The sequence below is a fragment of the Mesoplodon bidens genome (genome assembly GCF_964165515.1).
Source record: "Mesoplodon bidens genome assembly, chromosome: 12".
Classification (NCBI taxonomy): Eukaryota; Metazoa; Chordata; class Mammalia; order Artiodactyla; family Ziphiidae; genus Mesoplodon; species Mesoplodon bidens.
In genome coordinates this window covers 52,125,915-52,138,648 of record NC_138168.1, presented here as the reverse complement: position 1 = coordinate 52,138,648, position 12,734 = coordinate 52,125,915, and the positions used below count along the sequence as shown (strand labels likewise).

Sequence of the window (12,734 nt, the reverse complement as noted above, 5' to 3'; positions counted from 1 at the left end):
TCTTTTTCACCTATCCTTCTCTTGACAACTAAGCCATTTGTGAAAACCCTGCCTTTAAGTGATGACATTGAAAGGAGGGTGCTTAGAATTTCTAAAAATGGCAAACCTTCAAGTACTTTCAAAGCATCTAATTCTATGCAATGAATTAATATGCTAATAAGGGAGCACAGCATTCTGGTCACCTTAGTAGGGTCCCTGCTACCTAAAGAAGGCAGCATTTTATTGGTTTCTATCTCCAAATGGCAGCCCGTTAAAACCTGGGCCACCTGATACTCTCCAACTAGAAAATATTGTCTATATAAATTGATGAAACTGTGATGTTGAAATAGCACTTCTTTTTTTATCATGCTAAAACACACACAACATAAAATTTACCATTTTTAAGTGTCTGATTCATTGGCATTAAGTACATTCAGTGTTGTGTAAACATCACCACTAGCCATTTACAGGAATTTTTTGTCATCCCAAACAAACTCTGTACCATTAAACAATAACTCCCTATTCCCCACCAGTCCCTGGTAACCATGATATATCACTTTTATATTCATTTAGTATGTCTGGGGATGAGAAAGTCATTTTACAAAAAGGAAAAGTGGGAGAGTTAAAAAATGGCAAAACTCTGCAGAAGTCATTATAGTGAAAATCATAAATCTGTCCATCTTTTCCTAACACAGAATGAACATCAGAATCGGCCTGTGATGGGAAATGCTGCTGCACACAGACAGTAAAGATGACACCCAGTCCTAGATGTGTTTGCTGAGCACTGAGGATGCTCCCACAAAGTAAGGAAGTTGCAGAATCTCCTGAGCACCCAGAGAGGGCTCAGGCAAGGCTGGTAGGAGCGGGCGTCTGCCTGGGGTCAGCAGTGGGGCAAGGCCATGGTCTCAACCTAAAACTTCACGCTAATTATCTGAACTCTGAACATTTTTCCAAAGCTAAAAATTTAATTACTACCAAAAGGGACATTATTCTATAGTTTGAAACACCTACACAATTACCTCTTAAATAAAATTCAACCTCTAAACCAACCACAATTCATATTTTTAAAAAAGTACTTAAAGAAAAACGTTAATGAAGATATTAATGATCTATCTTAAATCTGGACTCACAAAGTCTCTTCTTTTGTGCTTTATTTACAGTCTTAAGCACTTAATCTAACTGGCCTCTTTCCAAGACCCAGCTTCTTCTGAAAGCACATGGATTTCCCTGTGAAGGAAATACTTACACTTAAAGCCTTTCTAGGCTCCCTTCCCCCAAGGCATTTTGCTAATGTGTACCAGAACAATCTTGAAAGGAGAAAAAAGGAAAAAGAGAATGAAGTGCTTTGTGTAGAAAAGAGTCTGCCTTTGGGCACGTCTAGCACAGCTGCCTCCTATCCTATTAATCTGCAACCTGGTTAGGAGAACCAGAAATAATTTATTGTGAGTGGTGCTTCCTATAATAACAGCTAACATTCATTTGAACACTTGCTATGTGCCAGGCACTATGCTACATTCTAAGGATAATCTCATTTGCTTGGCACAACTACCCAATAAGATAGGAATCATTTGTATGAATATTGCATATATTGAGGAAACTGAGGCTTTAAAGACTTTAAGCAACTTGACCAGATTCACGCAGCAAATCCATGGTTGAGCCAGAATTTGAACCCTAACTAATCTGATTCCAGGAGCCCCCCCCATGACACTGATCCAACTCATGCAAAATCTCTAGATGTTAACTTATACTGTACAGGTGAGAAAACTGGAGATTAATTGATCGGCCCAAGGTTGCTGCTATTATGTGATTGAACAGAGAATCAGGCCTGGTGTTTTGGGCCCTCAAGTCCTTGTTCTTTCCAGTAAACACACATGTCCCATTCCCCGAGGCCACTTTAAAAACAGAAGGGAAACTGAACTGATGTACAACAAGAGTAGTCGAGTGGCAGCTTATCCCTCCCACTGACTTTGTACTTCTAGGAAGTCTCCAGGCTCTGATAGACCTTTGCACACATTCCCCGCCTGCCTGCAGCCTCCTGAAGCCACTTGACACAAATTAGGTGATCAAGGTTCAGTTACTGAAGGAGATGAAAATAATACAAATTGTAACGTTTGTTTACACGCTATCTGGCTCTGATAGGAACCTCCAGCCAACAGGTGTTCCCCGTCTACGTGAAAGAACAGAGAACATGTGAGAATAAGTTTACAGGTGTTGTATGGAATGTTTTAAGTGCTATTAGCCTTAAGCATTTGTTTGTTTCTCTCAGGCAAAGCAACTCCGTCCAAAGACCTACACTGTAATTTAGGACAGGAGGGTCTCTTTACACTCCATGAAATTCTTGCAAACTTACTTTCCAAACCAAACTGTGATGCCGAATTTTGACTGAGAAAAAAATCTACAAATATGTATACATATATATATATAATATATGTATATATCCCAGGATGTTAATTTTTATCTCTGTGACTGTTAGGAGAAAAGAATGGTTATAATCATTGAAAATGAACATTACTCTCAGGGAGCCGGTCAATTAATAATTATGGAAAACCTGTGTTCAGTAAATTTTAAAGATAGTCTATGGTGATACCATTTAAAATGAGCAGCTACTTTGGCAAACATGAACAATTTATGCTTATTTGTCTGCTTTTTTTTTTTTTTTTTTTTTTTTTCTTTTTGCGGTATGCGGGCCTCTCACTGTTGTGGCCTCTCCCGTTGCGGAGCACAGGCTCCGGATGCGCAGGCCCAGCGGCCATGGCTCACGGGCCCAGCCGCTCCGCGGCATATGGGATCCTCCCAGACCGGGGCACGAACCCGTATCCCCTGCATCGGCAGGCGGACTCTCAACCACTGCGCCACCAGGGAGGCCCTGTCTGCTTTTTAAAAATTAATTTTCTTGGGAATTCCCTGGCGGTCCAGTAGTTAGAACTTGGCGCTTTCACTGCCCTGGTTGGGGAACTAAGATCCTGCAAGCCACGCGGAGCGGCCAAAAAAAAAATTATTTTTCTTTTCTTTCTTTAATTTTTTATTTTATTTTATTTTATTTTAATTTTTTTTTTTTTTTGCGGTACGCGGGCCTCTCACTGTTGTGGCCTCTCCCGTTGCGGAGTGCAGGCTCCGGACAAGCAGGCTCAGCGGCCATGGCTCATGGGCCCAGCTGCTCCATGGCATGTGGGATCTTCCCGGACCGGGGCACGAACCCGTGTCCCCTGCGTCAGCAGGCGGACTCTCAACCACTGCGCCACCAAGGAAGCCCTCTTTAATTTTTAATTGAGATATAATTAACATATAATATTATATTAGTTTCAGGTGTACAACATAATATTTGATATATATGTATATACTGTGAAATGATCTCCACACTAAGTCTATTTAACATCCACATCACCACATATAGTTACAAAAATTTTTTCTTTCAATGAGAACTTTTAAGAATTACTCTCTTTGCAACTTTCAAATACACAATACAGTAGCTCTTGTTTCAGACTGAGATGTAAAGGCCAAGAACAGGATGTTGAGAAAGCAAGTTCACTGCCCAAACTAGATTAGAAAAAATAATTCCAGAACAGGGACATGCAGAGCTTCTCTCTCTCTGGTTAGCAGGGGCAAGAAAAGACAGCGAGGATACCTGAAGCTTAGAACTCAGTAGGGCAACCAGAGCTTTCCTTTGAAGGAGCAGTAAACAGACAGCAGGTGAAAGTACGTCCTTATCAGAAACTGCTGTAAGGAAATGCCTTCTCATTACGCATGTCACCTAAGCCAGGCGTTTCCAATTGCCTTTCCCCTGAAAGTTTCCGCTCGTCTTATTCAGAAAGCCATTCCCTCTGGGCTAAGAGGGAAATAAAGACACCTAGAAGTGGGTCAGAAAACTGCCTCAGCCTACTTGCTTCGTGTGGCCATTCTTTTGTTTTCTGGTTTATCTTCATCTTTTCCTGCCCCTCCCTTTCTTTTAGACTCTCGAGTTTGTGGAGGTTTTTATTGTTTATTTTTTTGAGAACCACTGAGCTATTTGTTTATTTTTAATTGAACTATAGTTGATTTACAATACTATATTAGTTTCAGGTGTACAACATAGTGATTCAATATTTTTATAGATTATACTTCATTTAAAGTTATTATAAAATATTGGCTATATTCCCCATCTGTACATTACATCCTTGTAGCTTCTTTATTTTATATGTAGTAGTCTGTACTTCTTAATCCCATACCTCTATTTTACTCCTCCCCACTTCTCTCTCCTCAGTGGTAACCACTGGTTTGTTCTCTATACCTGTGAGCATGTTTCTGTTTTGTTATATTCGTTCATTTGTTTTCTTTTTTAGATTCCACATATAAGTGATACAGTGAAACACATACAGCGTTTGTCTTTCTCTAATTTATCTCACAAGCATAATTACCTCCAGGTCCATCCATGTTTGTGCTCTTGAAACTGCTCACTCAGACATCACCCAAGATGTTGTCTCCATCTCATTCTTTCTCTTTGACATTCTGCTCTATTTGACTGTGCTGATCACTGTTTTATTCTGCAGTGCAGGTAGAACCCCAAAGCATCTGCCAGGAAGCTCCTTCCCAAATGAGAAGGGGCCAAAGGCTGGCCTTTAGAGAAAACACCAGAGGTCAGTGTGGTCAAGGTCAAGGCCAGGAATTCAGATTGTTGGAATAGAGAAAGTGGGAAGGACAAATGGAAAGTTGGAAATAACAGAGCTCAGACTTGCTGGAGACACACATGCACTGGGATAAGTCAGCGCCTGAAGTAACTAGGAACAAGAGGGAGTCTTGTGCCAGCTGTTGTGCATAGTGCAGGTGGGGATGCAGGCAGAGTGGAGCTGTAAATGAGACTCCTACAAAAAGGCCTGGGCTTCCCTGGTGGCGCAGTGGTTGAGAGTCCGCCTGCCAATGCAGGGGATGCGGGTTCGTGCCCCGGTCTGCAAAGATCCCAAATGCCGCGGAGCGGCTGGGTCCGTGAGCCTTGGCCGCTGAGCCTGTGCGTCCGGAGCCTGTGCTCCGCAACGGGAGAGGCCACAACAGTGAGAGGCCCGCATACCGCAAAAAAAAAAAAAAGAAAAAAAAAGGCCTGTAACTCTAGCCCGTAGGGCCAAAGGGCTTTGAAGGTAGAGGCCGAGGCTCTGGGTCCATCACTCTGGTTCATAAGATGATGGAAGCCCTGCTGAGCAGGACAGAAGGGTTCAGTTCTACTGCCTAATCCTGCCCATCAGAACTTACCTTTTAGATTCTGTACATTATATTCATTATTGTCTCATCCTACCCGTTTGACCTTTGGCCTTTATCTTCATCATCTCTCTTCATCCTAACTTTATCTTTTTTTCTCTGTAGGTCCTCTCTTCCTTCAGCATCCCCGTCTTCCTTGTTCACTTTGTTCTGGGGTGTCTACATTCCAATTCTCTGGCTTGAACAGCCTCGCAGACCTTGCCTGTGGATATCCCACTGTCACTTTATGGGCTCATCCTGGACAGTCAGCTCTCACAGCAGAAACTTCTAACAGGAGTGCCACAGTTGGACTGAACTAGAACACTCTCCTCCCAACCTTTGGATTCAAGGGATGGGGATTTTCTGGCCCATGTTCTGGAGGCTCAGGGCTTCCCTGGTGGCGCAGTGGTTGAGAGTCCGCCTGCCAATGCAGGGGACACGGGTTCATGCCCCGGTCCGGGAAGATCCCACATGCCGCGGAGCGGCTGGGCCCGTGAGCCATGGACGCTGAGCCTGCGCGTTGGGAGCCTGAGCTCCGCAACGGGAGAGGCCACAACAGTGAGAGGCCCCCGTACCGCAAAAAAAAAAAAAAAAAGATAACGTACATGTTCTGGAGGCTCATGGTCCTTTTAACCCAGAATACAATCACTATGTTGGAGTCACCACTGCTCTTAAGGGATCCTATCTGCCAGGGAATTGCTAGACCTTGTAGTCCCTCGCCCTGAGGAGGCAGAGTAGGGCCACTCAGCTCTGAGACCTCTGCAGGTGGCCGAGGTCACTTACCCAGCAGTTCCTGCCCGCTAGGTTGCGAAGAGCACTTTGTTTCTTTGATCCTCTACGTCCTGAACTCACAATCGGGGTATTCACAGATTGATCAGTTCTCATTTATCCAAAATCCCCTGACCCCTTCTTGTTTACCTAACATGGAACTTTGGAATCTCTTTGTTCCCTTCTGACACAACTAATTTCTGCATAATTCTTTCAACACAGAGGTCTAAAAAGGTTTTACAAATTATCACTTTGAAATCTATGCAAGAAATATTACTCTTAAGACACTTGGAAACATCTTCCAGAAAGAGTGAAATATTAATTATATCGGATATTTATGTGGCCTTCAATGTAGAATGAAGACTGCCTAGTACAAACAGTGCTTTCTCCCATGTCTTTTCTTTTCCAATAAACTTGAATTCCCTTGTAGCTTCTTTTTTTTTTTTTTTTTTTGGCCACACTGCATGGCACATGGGATCTCAGTTCCCAGCCCAGGGATTGAACCCACACCCCTTGTAGTGGAAGTACTGAGTCTTAACTGCTGGATTGCCAGATAAGTACCCCCTTGTAGCTTCTTTTTTTTTTAATTAATTAATTAAAAATTTTTAGGTTTATTTATCTATCCTCCTCCCTTATTATTTTATTTTATTTTTTTTGGCTGCTTTGGGTCTCTGTTGCTGTGTGCAGGCTTCTCTCTAGTTGCAGCGAGCAGGAGTTACTCTTTGTTGTGGTGCGCCGGCTTCTCATTGTGGTGGCTTCTCTTGTTGTGGAGCACGGGCTCTAGGCACGCGAGCTTCAGTAGTTGGGGCGTGCAGGCTCACTAGTTGTGGCACATGGGCTTAGTTGCTCCATGGCATGTGGGATCCTCCCGGACCAGGGCTCAAACCCATGTCCCCTGAATTGGTAGGCAGATTCTTTTTTTTTTTAATTTTTTTAAATTTATTTTTTTATACAGCAGGTTCTTATTAGTCATCCATGTTATACACACCAGTGTATACATGTCAATCCCAATCTCCTAGTTCATCCCACCCCCACCCCCCACCACTTCCCCCCCTTGGTGTCCATACGTTTGTTCTCTACATCTGTGTCTCAATTTCTGTCCTGCAAACCAGTTCATCTGTACCATTTTCCTAGGTTCCACATATATGCATTAATATACGATATTTGTTTTTCTCTTTCTGACTTACTTCACTCTGATTCTCCCAATCCAAGAACATGGTCTATATCTCCATCTGTTTGTATCATCTTTGATTTCTTTCATCAGTGTCTTATAGTTTTCTACATACAGGTCTTTTGTCTCCCTAGGTAGGTTTATTCCTCGGTATTTTATTCTTTTTGTTGCAATGGTAACTGGGAGAGTTTCCTTAATTTCTCTTTCAGATTTTTCATCATTAGTGTATAGGAATGCAAGAGATTTCTGTGTATTAATTTTGTATCCTGCAACTTTACCAAATTCATTGATTAGCTCTAGTAGTTTTCTGGTGGCATCTTTAGGATTCTCTATGTATAGTATCATGTCATCTGCAAACAGTGACAGTTTTACTTCTTCTTTTCCAATTTGTATTCCTTTTATTTCTTTTTCTTCTCTGATTGCCATGGCTAGGACTTCCAAAACTATGTTGAATAATAGTGGTGAGAGTGGACATCCTTGTCTTGTTCCTGATCTTAGAGGATATGCTTTCAGTTTTTCACCATTGAGAATGATGTTTGCTGTGGGTTTGTCATATATGGTCTTTATCATGTTGAGGTAGGTTCCCTTTATGCCCACTTTCTGGAGAGTTTTTATTGTAAATGGGTGTTGAATTTTGTCAAAAGCTTTTTCAGCATCTATTGAGATGATCATATGGTTTTTATCCTTCAATTTGTTAATATGGTGTATCACACTGATTGATTTTTATATATTGAAGAATCCCTGCATCCCTGGGATAAATTCCACGTTATCATGGTGTATGATCCTTTTAATGTGTTGTCAGATTCTGTTTGCTTGTATTTTGTTGAGGATTTTTGCATCTATATTCATCAGTGATATTGGTCTGTAATTTTCTTTTTTCGTAGAATCTTTGTCTGGTTTTGGCATGAGGGTGATGGTGGCCTCATAGAATGAGTTTGGGAGTGTTCCTTCCTCTCCAATTTTTTGGAAGAGTTTGAGAAGGATGAGTGTTAGCTCTTCTCTAAATGTTTGATAGAATTCACCTGTGAAGCCATCTGGTCCTGGCTTTGGTAGGCGGATTCTTAACCACTGCACCACCAGGGAAGTCCTGTAGCTTCTTATTTGCCTTAATATCCAAACTTGGGAAAGGTTTGTGAGTTTGAAATGCAGAGCCTTTCTGAAAATTGGATGAAGATATTACAGTTTTACAACTTGTCTTAGGGAATAAAAGATTATGAGAACATTAAATCCAGAGTTGTAGGGATTGGTGCACTTTGCAAAGAATGGTGACTAGCATTGAAGTGATATTTATGGCTCACTGAGTTATTTTGATACCAGCAAAAATTACCCTGGGAGCCTGTAATATATTACTTATTCTGTCTGCTATTTCTCACTAACTATAGGCCTCAAAAGTTTACAATTCAAATACTGTAAGGTGTGATGTAAGAGGATTGGAGTAAGCCAAGGAGGACTTGATGTGACTTATAAAGTAATGAAATGCTGAAGCATTTGTGCCATTTGAGAAGTCTTATTCCTGTCATTTTCTATAATAATTTGTATTCATGGCACACTTTACATTTTACATTATAGATGGAGTTGAGACCCCTCTATACTATTTCCTTCCCTTCCACCCCAGAAATACATACTATAATGAATTTGATATTTAACATTCCTGTGCATGGTTTACATTTGTGTTATAGATTAATTCATCTATAAAAATACGTATAATATTGCTTTCCACGTTTTGAAATTCTCCCAGAATATAACATACTATATAAATCCTCTTGCAACTTGCTTTTTTTTTTGCTTAACATTCTTTTAAGATTTAGTGTATTGATTCATGTAACTCCAGTTTATTTATTGAAATTTCTATATAGTATTCTTTTTTATGAATAGCCCTCAAATTATTTACCCATATTTCCTATTGATGAATATTTAGATTGTTTTCATGTTTCTCATCATTACAAACAATGTTGAGATGAACATCTCTGGATATGTTTTCTTGTGCATGTTTGTAAGGACTATTTAAGGTAAAAACTTAGGAGTCCAAGTATTCTGGATCTTAAGCTTTTTTTTTAACTTTACTAGACAACTGTTCTATCAGGAAAGCTTTTGATTACAGGATACAGAAAAGCTCACCAACAGTTGTTTGTGAAATAAAGTTTAATTATCTAACATTGTCAATAAAGGACCCAGTCACTTTCAATCCTTCAACTCTTACTACCTTAGTGTGATGGCTTTGGTCCTCTTGATTGTCACCTCGTGATCACAAAATGGCTTCCACAGTTCCAGGCATCACAGTCCCATTCCAGTGTCCCAAACAAGAGAAAAGGGTATGGAGAAAAGGGGGTTTCTTTTTTTTTTAGGGAGGAAAAACCTTCCTATTTTTCTAAGTGTAGGCCACTACTGACTTAGGATGGGGACATGTTTGAAGAATAAAGGGAACCCCCCCACACCTCTACCCCCACCCTTAGGGACTCTCATGTCCTAGCAATCAGAAGTTCTTCATCAGACTCCCCTTTACATCCCATTGGCCAGAATGGGGTTGCAGCCTCTTGGTGTCAAGGAAATGGGAAAACATATCTAGCAAAATGTTATAGGATGGTTATGATTGGCTCCAACCAGACATGATTCATACACTGAGCCTAAGGACGTTGCTGTTCTAAAAATATTGGGGTTTGGTAAACAAGGAAGAAGAATGGAATGTCTAATCTTTAGGCGATTGGCCACTTCCATACTTTGCAAAGACGTTGTACCAGTTGACACATCCCAGGATCATATATGAGCATTCCTGTTGTGCCATATCCTTGGCAATACTTGGTATTTTTTAAATTTCAGTTTTCTTGAGGTATAACTGACAAAATTATAAGATATTTAAAGTGTACGTCATGGTGATTTGACATACATATACCTTGTAAAAGGATTCCTCCCTTCTAGCTAATTAACATATCCAATGCCTCACCTGTTTATCACATATTTATCTTTTTTTTTTGATGAGAACATTTAAGTTCTATTCTCGTAGCAAATTTCAATTATACAGTGTAGTGTCAGCAACTATAGTCACCATGTTTTACATTAGATTCTCAGACCTTATTCATCTTTATAGCTGAAGGTTTGTACTCTTCTACCATCCTCTCCCTATCTCCTCCACCTCCTGCCGCCCACCAGTCCTAGCAACCACTTTCTACTCTGTTTCTATGAGTTATGACTTTTTAAAAAAAAGATTCCATGTGTAAATGATATCATGCCGAATTTGTCTTACTCTGTCTGACTTATTTCACTTTGCATAATACCCTCAAGTTTCATCCACGTTGTTACAAATGACAGGATTTCCTTCTTTCTCGTGGCTGAATAATATTTCACTGTAAATATAAACCACATCTTTTATACATTCACCTGTTGATAGGCATCTAGGTTGTTTCTGAACCTTGGCTATTATGAATAATGCTGCAGTTAATATGTGAGTGTAGATATCTCTTCAAGATCCTGTTTTCATTTGCTTTGGATATATACCCAGAAGTGGAATTGCTGGATCATATGGTAGTTTTATTTTTAAATTTTGGGGAAACCTCCATACTCTTTTCCCCAGTGTGTGCACCAATTTACATTCCCACCAACAGTGCACATGTGTTCCCTTTTCTCCACATCCTCACCATTTGTTATCTCTGTCTTCTTGATGATAGTCATTCCAAAAGGTATGTGGTGAGATCTCATTGTGGTTTTGATTTGCATTTCCCTGCTAATTCGTGATGTTCAACGCCCTTTCATGTACTTGTTGGCCATTTGTATGTCTTCTTTGGAAAAATGTCTATTCAGGTCCTCTGCCCATTTTTAAATCAGATTTTTTTTTTTTACTATAGGGTTGTATGAGTTCTTTGTATATTTTGGATATTAGCACCTTATCAGTCAACACTTGGTATTATCAGCCTTCTTTTGTTTTTGCCAAAATGATGTGTATGAAATGGTAATTTTTTTCTGTTAACTTGCGATTTTGAACGTTTTGTCACATTGGGCTACAGTTCACTTGGAATTTATTTTTATCTGTGGTGTGTGGTCACAATTCAATTTATCCCTCCTCCTCCCACAAGGTAGTTTTCTTGTTTAATATTGAGATGACCTCTTTCTTGACTATCTGGGTAGAACTTATTTTTAAAAGTATTTCGGCCTGGTGTTTCTTTTTGAGATACATATATTATAAACTATATATATGTGCATACACACATTCACATACATACATACATGTATACATAAGATATTTTTGTATATTATGTGGACTGTATATCGACTATACATGTTTCTATATTATGGATAAATTACATTTTTCTAAGAATTTGTCTACTCCATCTAAGTTTGAATACTCAGCATTAAGTTTTTCATTGTAAATATTTTCAGTTTTTTTATCTGCTATATCCTTTTTATTGCAAACTCTATTTCTACTTTCTCTCTTTTTTCTTAATAAATATTGCCAGGGATTTGTCTACATTATTAGTCCTTTTAAAGAAACAGCTTTGGTTGTATTGATTATCTTTATTGTATCTTTGTTTTCTGTTTTCTTAGTTTTTGCTCATATCTTTGTTAGTTCTTTCCTCCTGTTTTCTCAGGGTATATTTTGATGCTAACTTCTCGAATGGGAAATTTAATTCATTAATTTTCTGTGTTTTCTTCTAATATAGGAGCTGAGAAAGCAAACGCAGAGCCTCCACCCCTGCCCATTTTCCTGCCACGGGCCCCAACTCCATGTTTCCAGGACTCACTCATGACCTTCTGTACTAACAGCCCCACACGGGAAGCTGAAGCCAGACTATAACCCAGAGAGTCTGTTCAGCTAATCTTCTCCAAGGAGTGGCAAACCGTCTTCTCCATACACAGCTAGGCTTGCATTTTAAAGTCCAAAACCGAAATCCAGGTTTGTCAAAAGTGAACACTGTATTAAGATACACACACACATATATATCTACCTATATATGTATGTGTGTGTATGTATGTATCTACCTATATATGTATGTGTGTGTATATATGTGAAAAAATCATAAAGAAAAGCAAAAGAATGTTTAGTTCAAAGGTCAGTACAGCTGTTCCCTCTGGGAAGAAGGGAGGAGACGATGTAAAAGATGCAGGGAGATTAACTGATAGAACAAGTGATTAAATATAAGAGGTAACAGAATCAAGGCCAAAATGAAAGAGTTAATCTTTGAGATAAGCAGGGAAACTTTATTTTCTATAAATAATGATGGGAAGGGTGTCTTTTAAAGTTGGGAATGTGAGGGAGAAGATTGAAGAACTTCGCACCAATCATTTCAGGAAAGTGGAATAAAGGTCATCTGCTAAGAGGCCAGGGAGCAGTGGGGGGTTGGGTGTCAGGCTCCAGTGTCTGGAACATTTTCTTGCTCAATAAATGTGGGTTGAATAAATGCTGAATAAGAGTTTTCAAAATATTGGAATAAACACTGTTGGTCATTTGCTAGGAAGTAAACCATGAAAGAATATAAGAAGAAAAGAATACTTGGACAGCTCTGCAGGTTCAAGTGAGGTTAGGTGGCATGAAACTATTGTAGTAAAGCCAACTGGCAACCCAAGAGCTCTGGAGAAGAAAGAAAATGGTGGGCTTAGGAAGGAAGGAGTAACAAAAGGG

The 12,734-nt window shown here is 39.8% G+C and overlaps 1 protein-coding gene across 1 annotated transcript in view; it reads left to right on the top strand.

Annotated features, from left to right (window-relative positions):
- The window catches only part of MCM9 (minichromosome maintenance 9 homologous recombination repair factor), a 126,042-nt gene extending 113,614 nt beyond the window's left edge, over window positions 1-12,428 (top strand). The window contains exons 13-14 of the transcript XR_014017225.1: window positions 675-782; window positions 11,776-12,428. The gene's annotated coding sequence lies outside the window, so the exon portion shown is untranslated. The remainder of the gene's footprint in view (window positions 1-674; window positions 783-11,775) is intronic.
- Window positions 12,429-12,734: the final 306 nt, after the last annotated feature.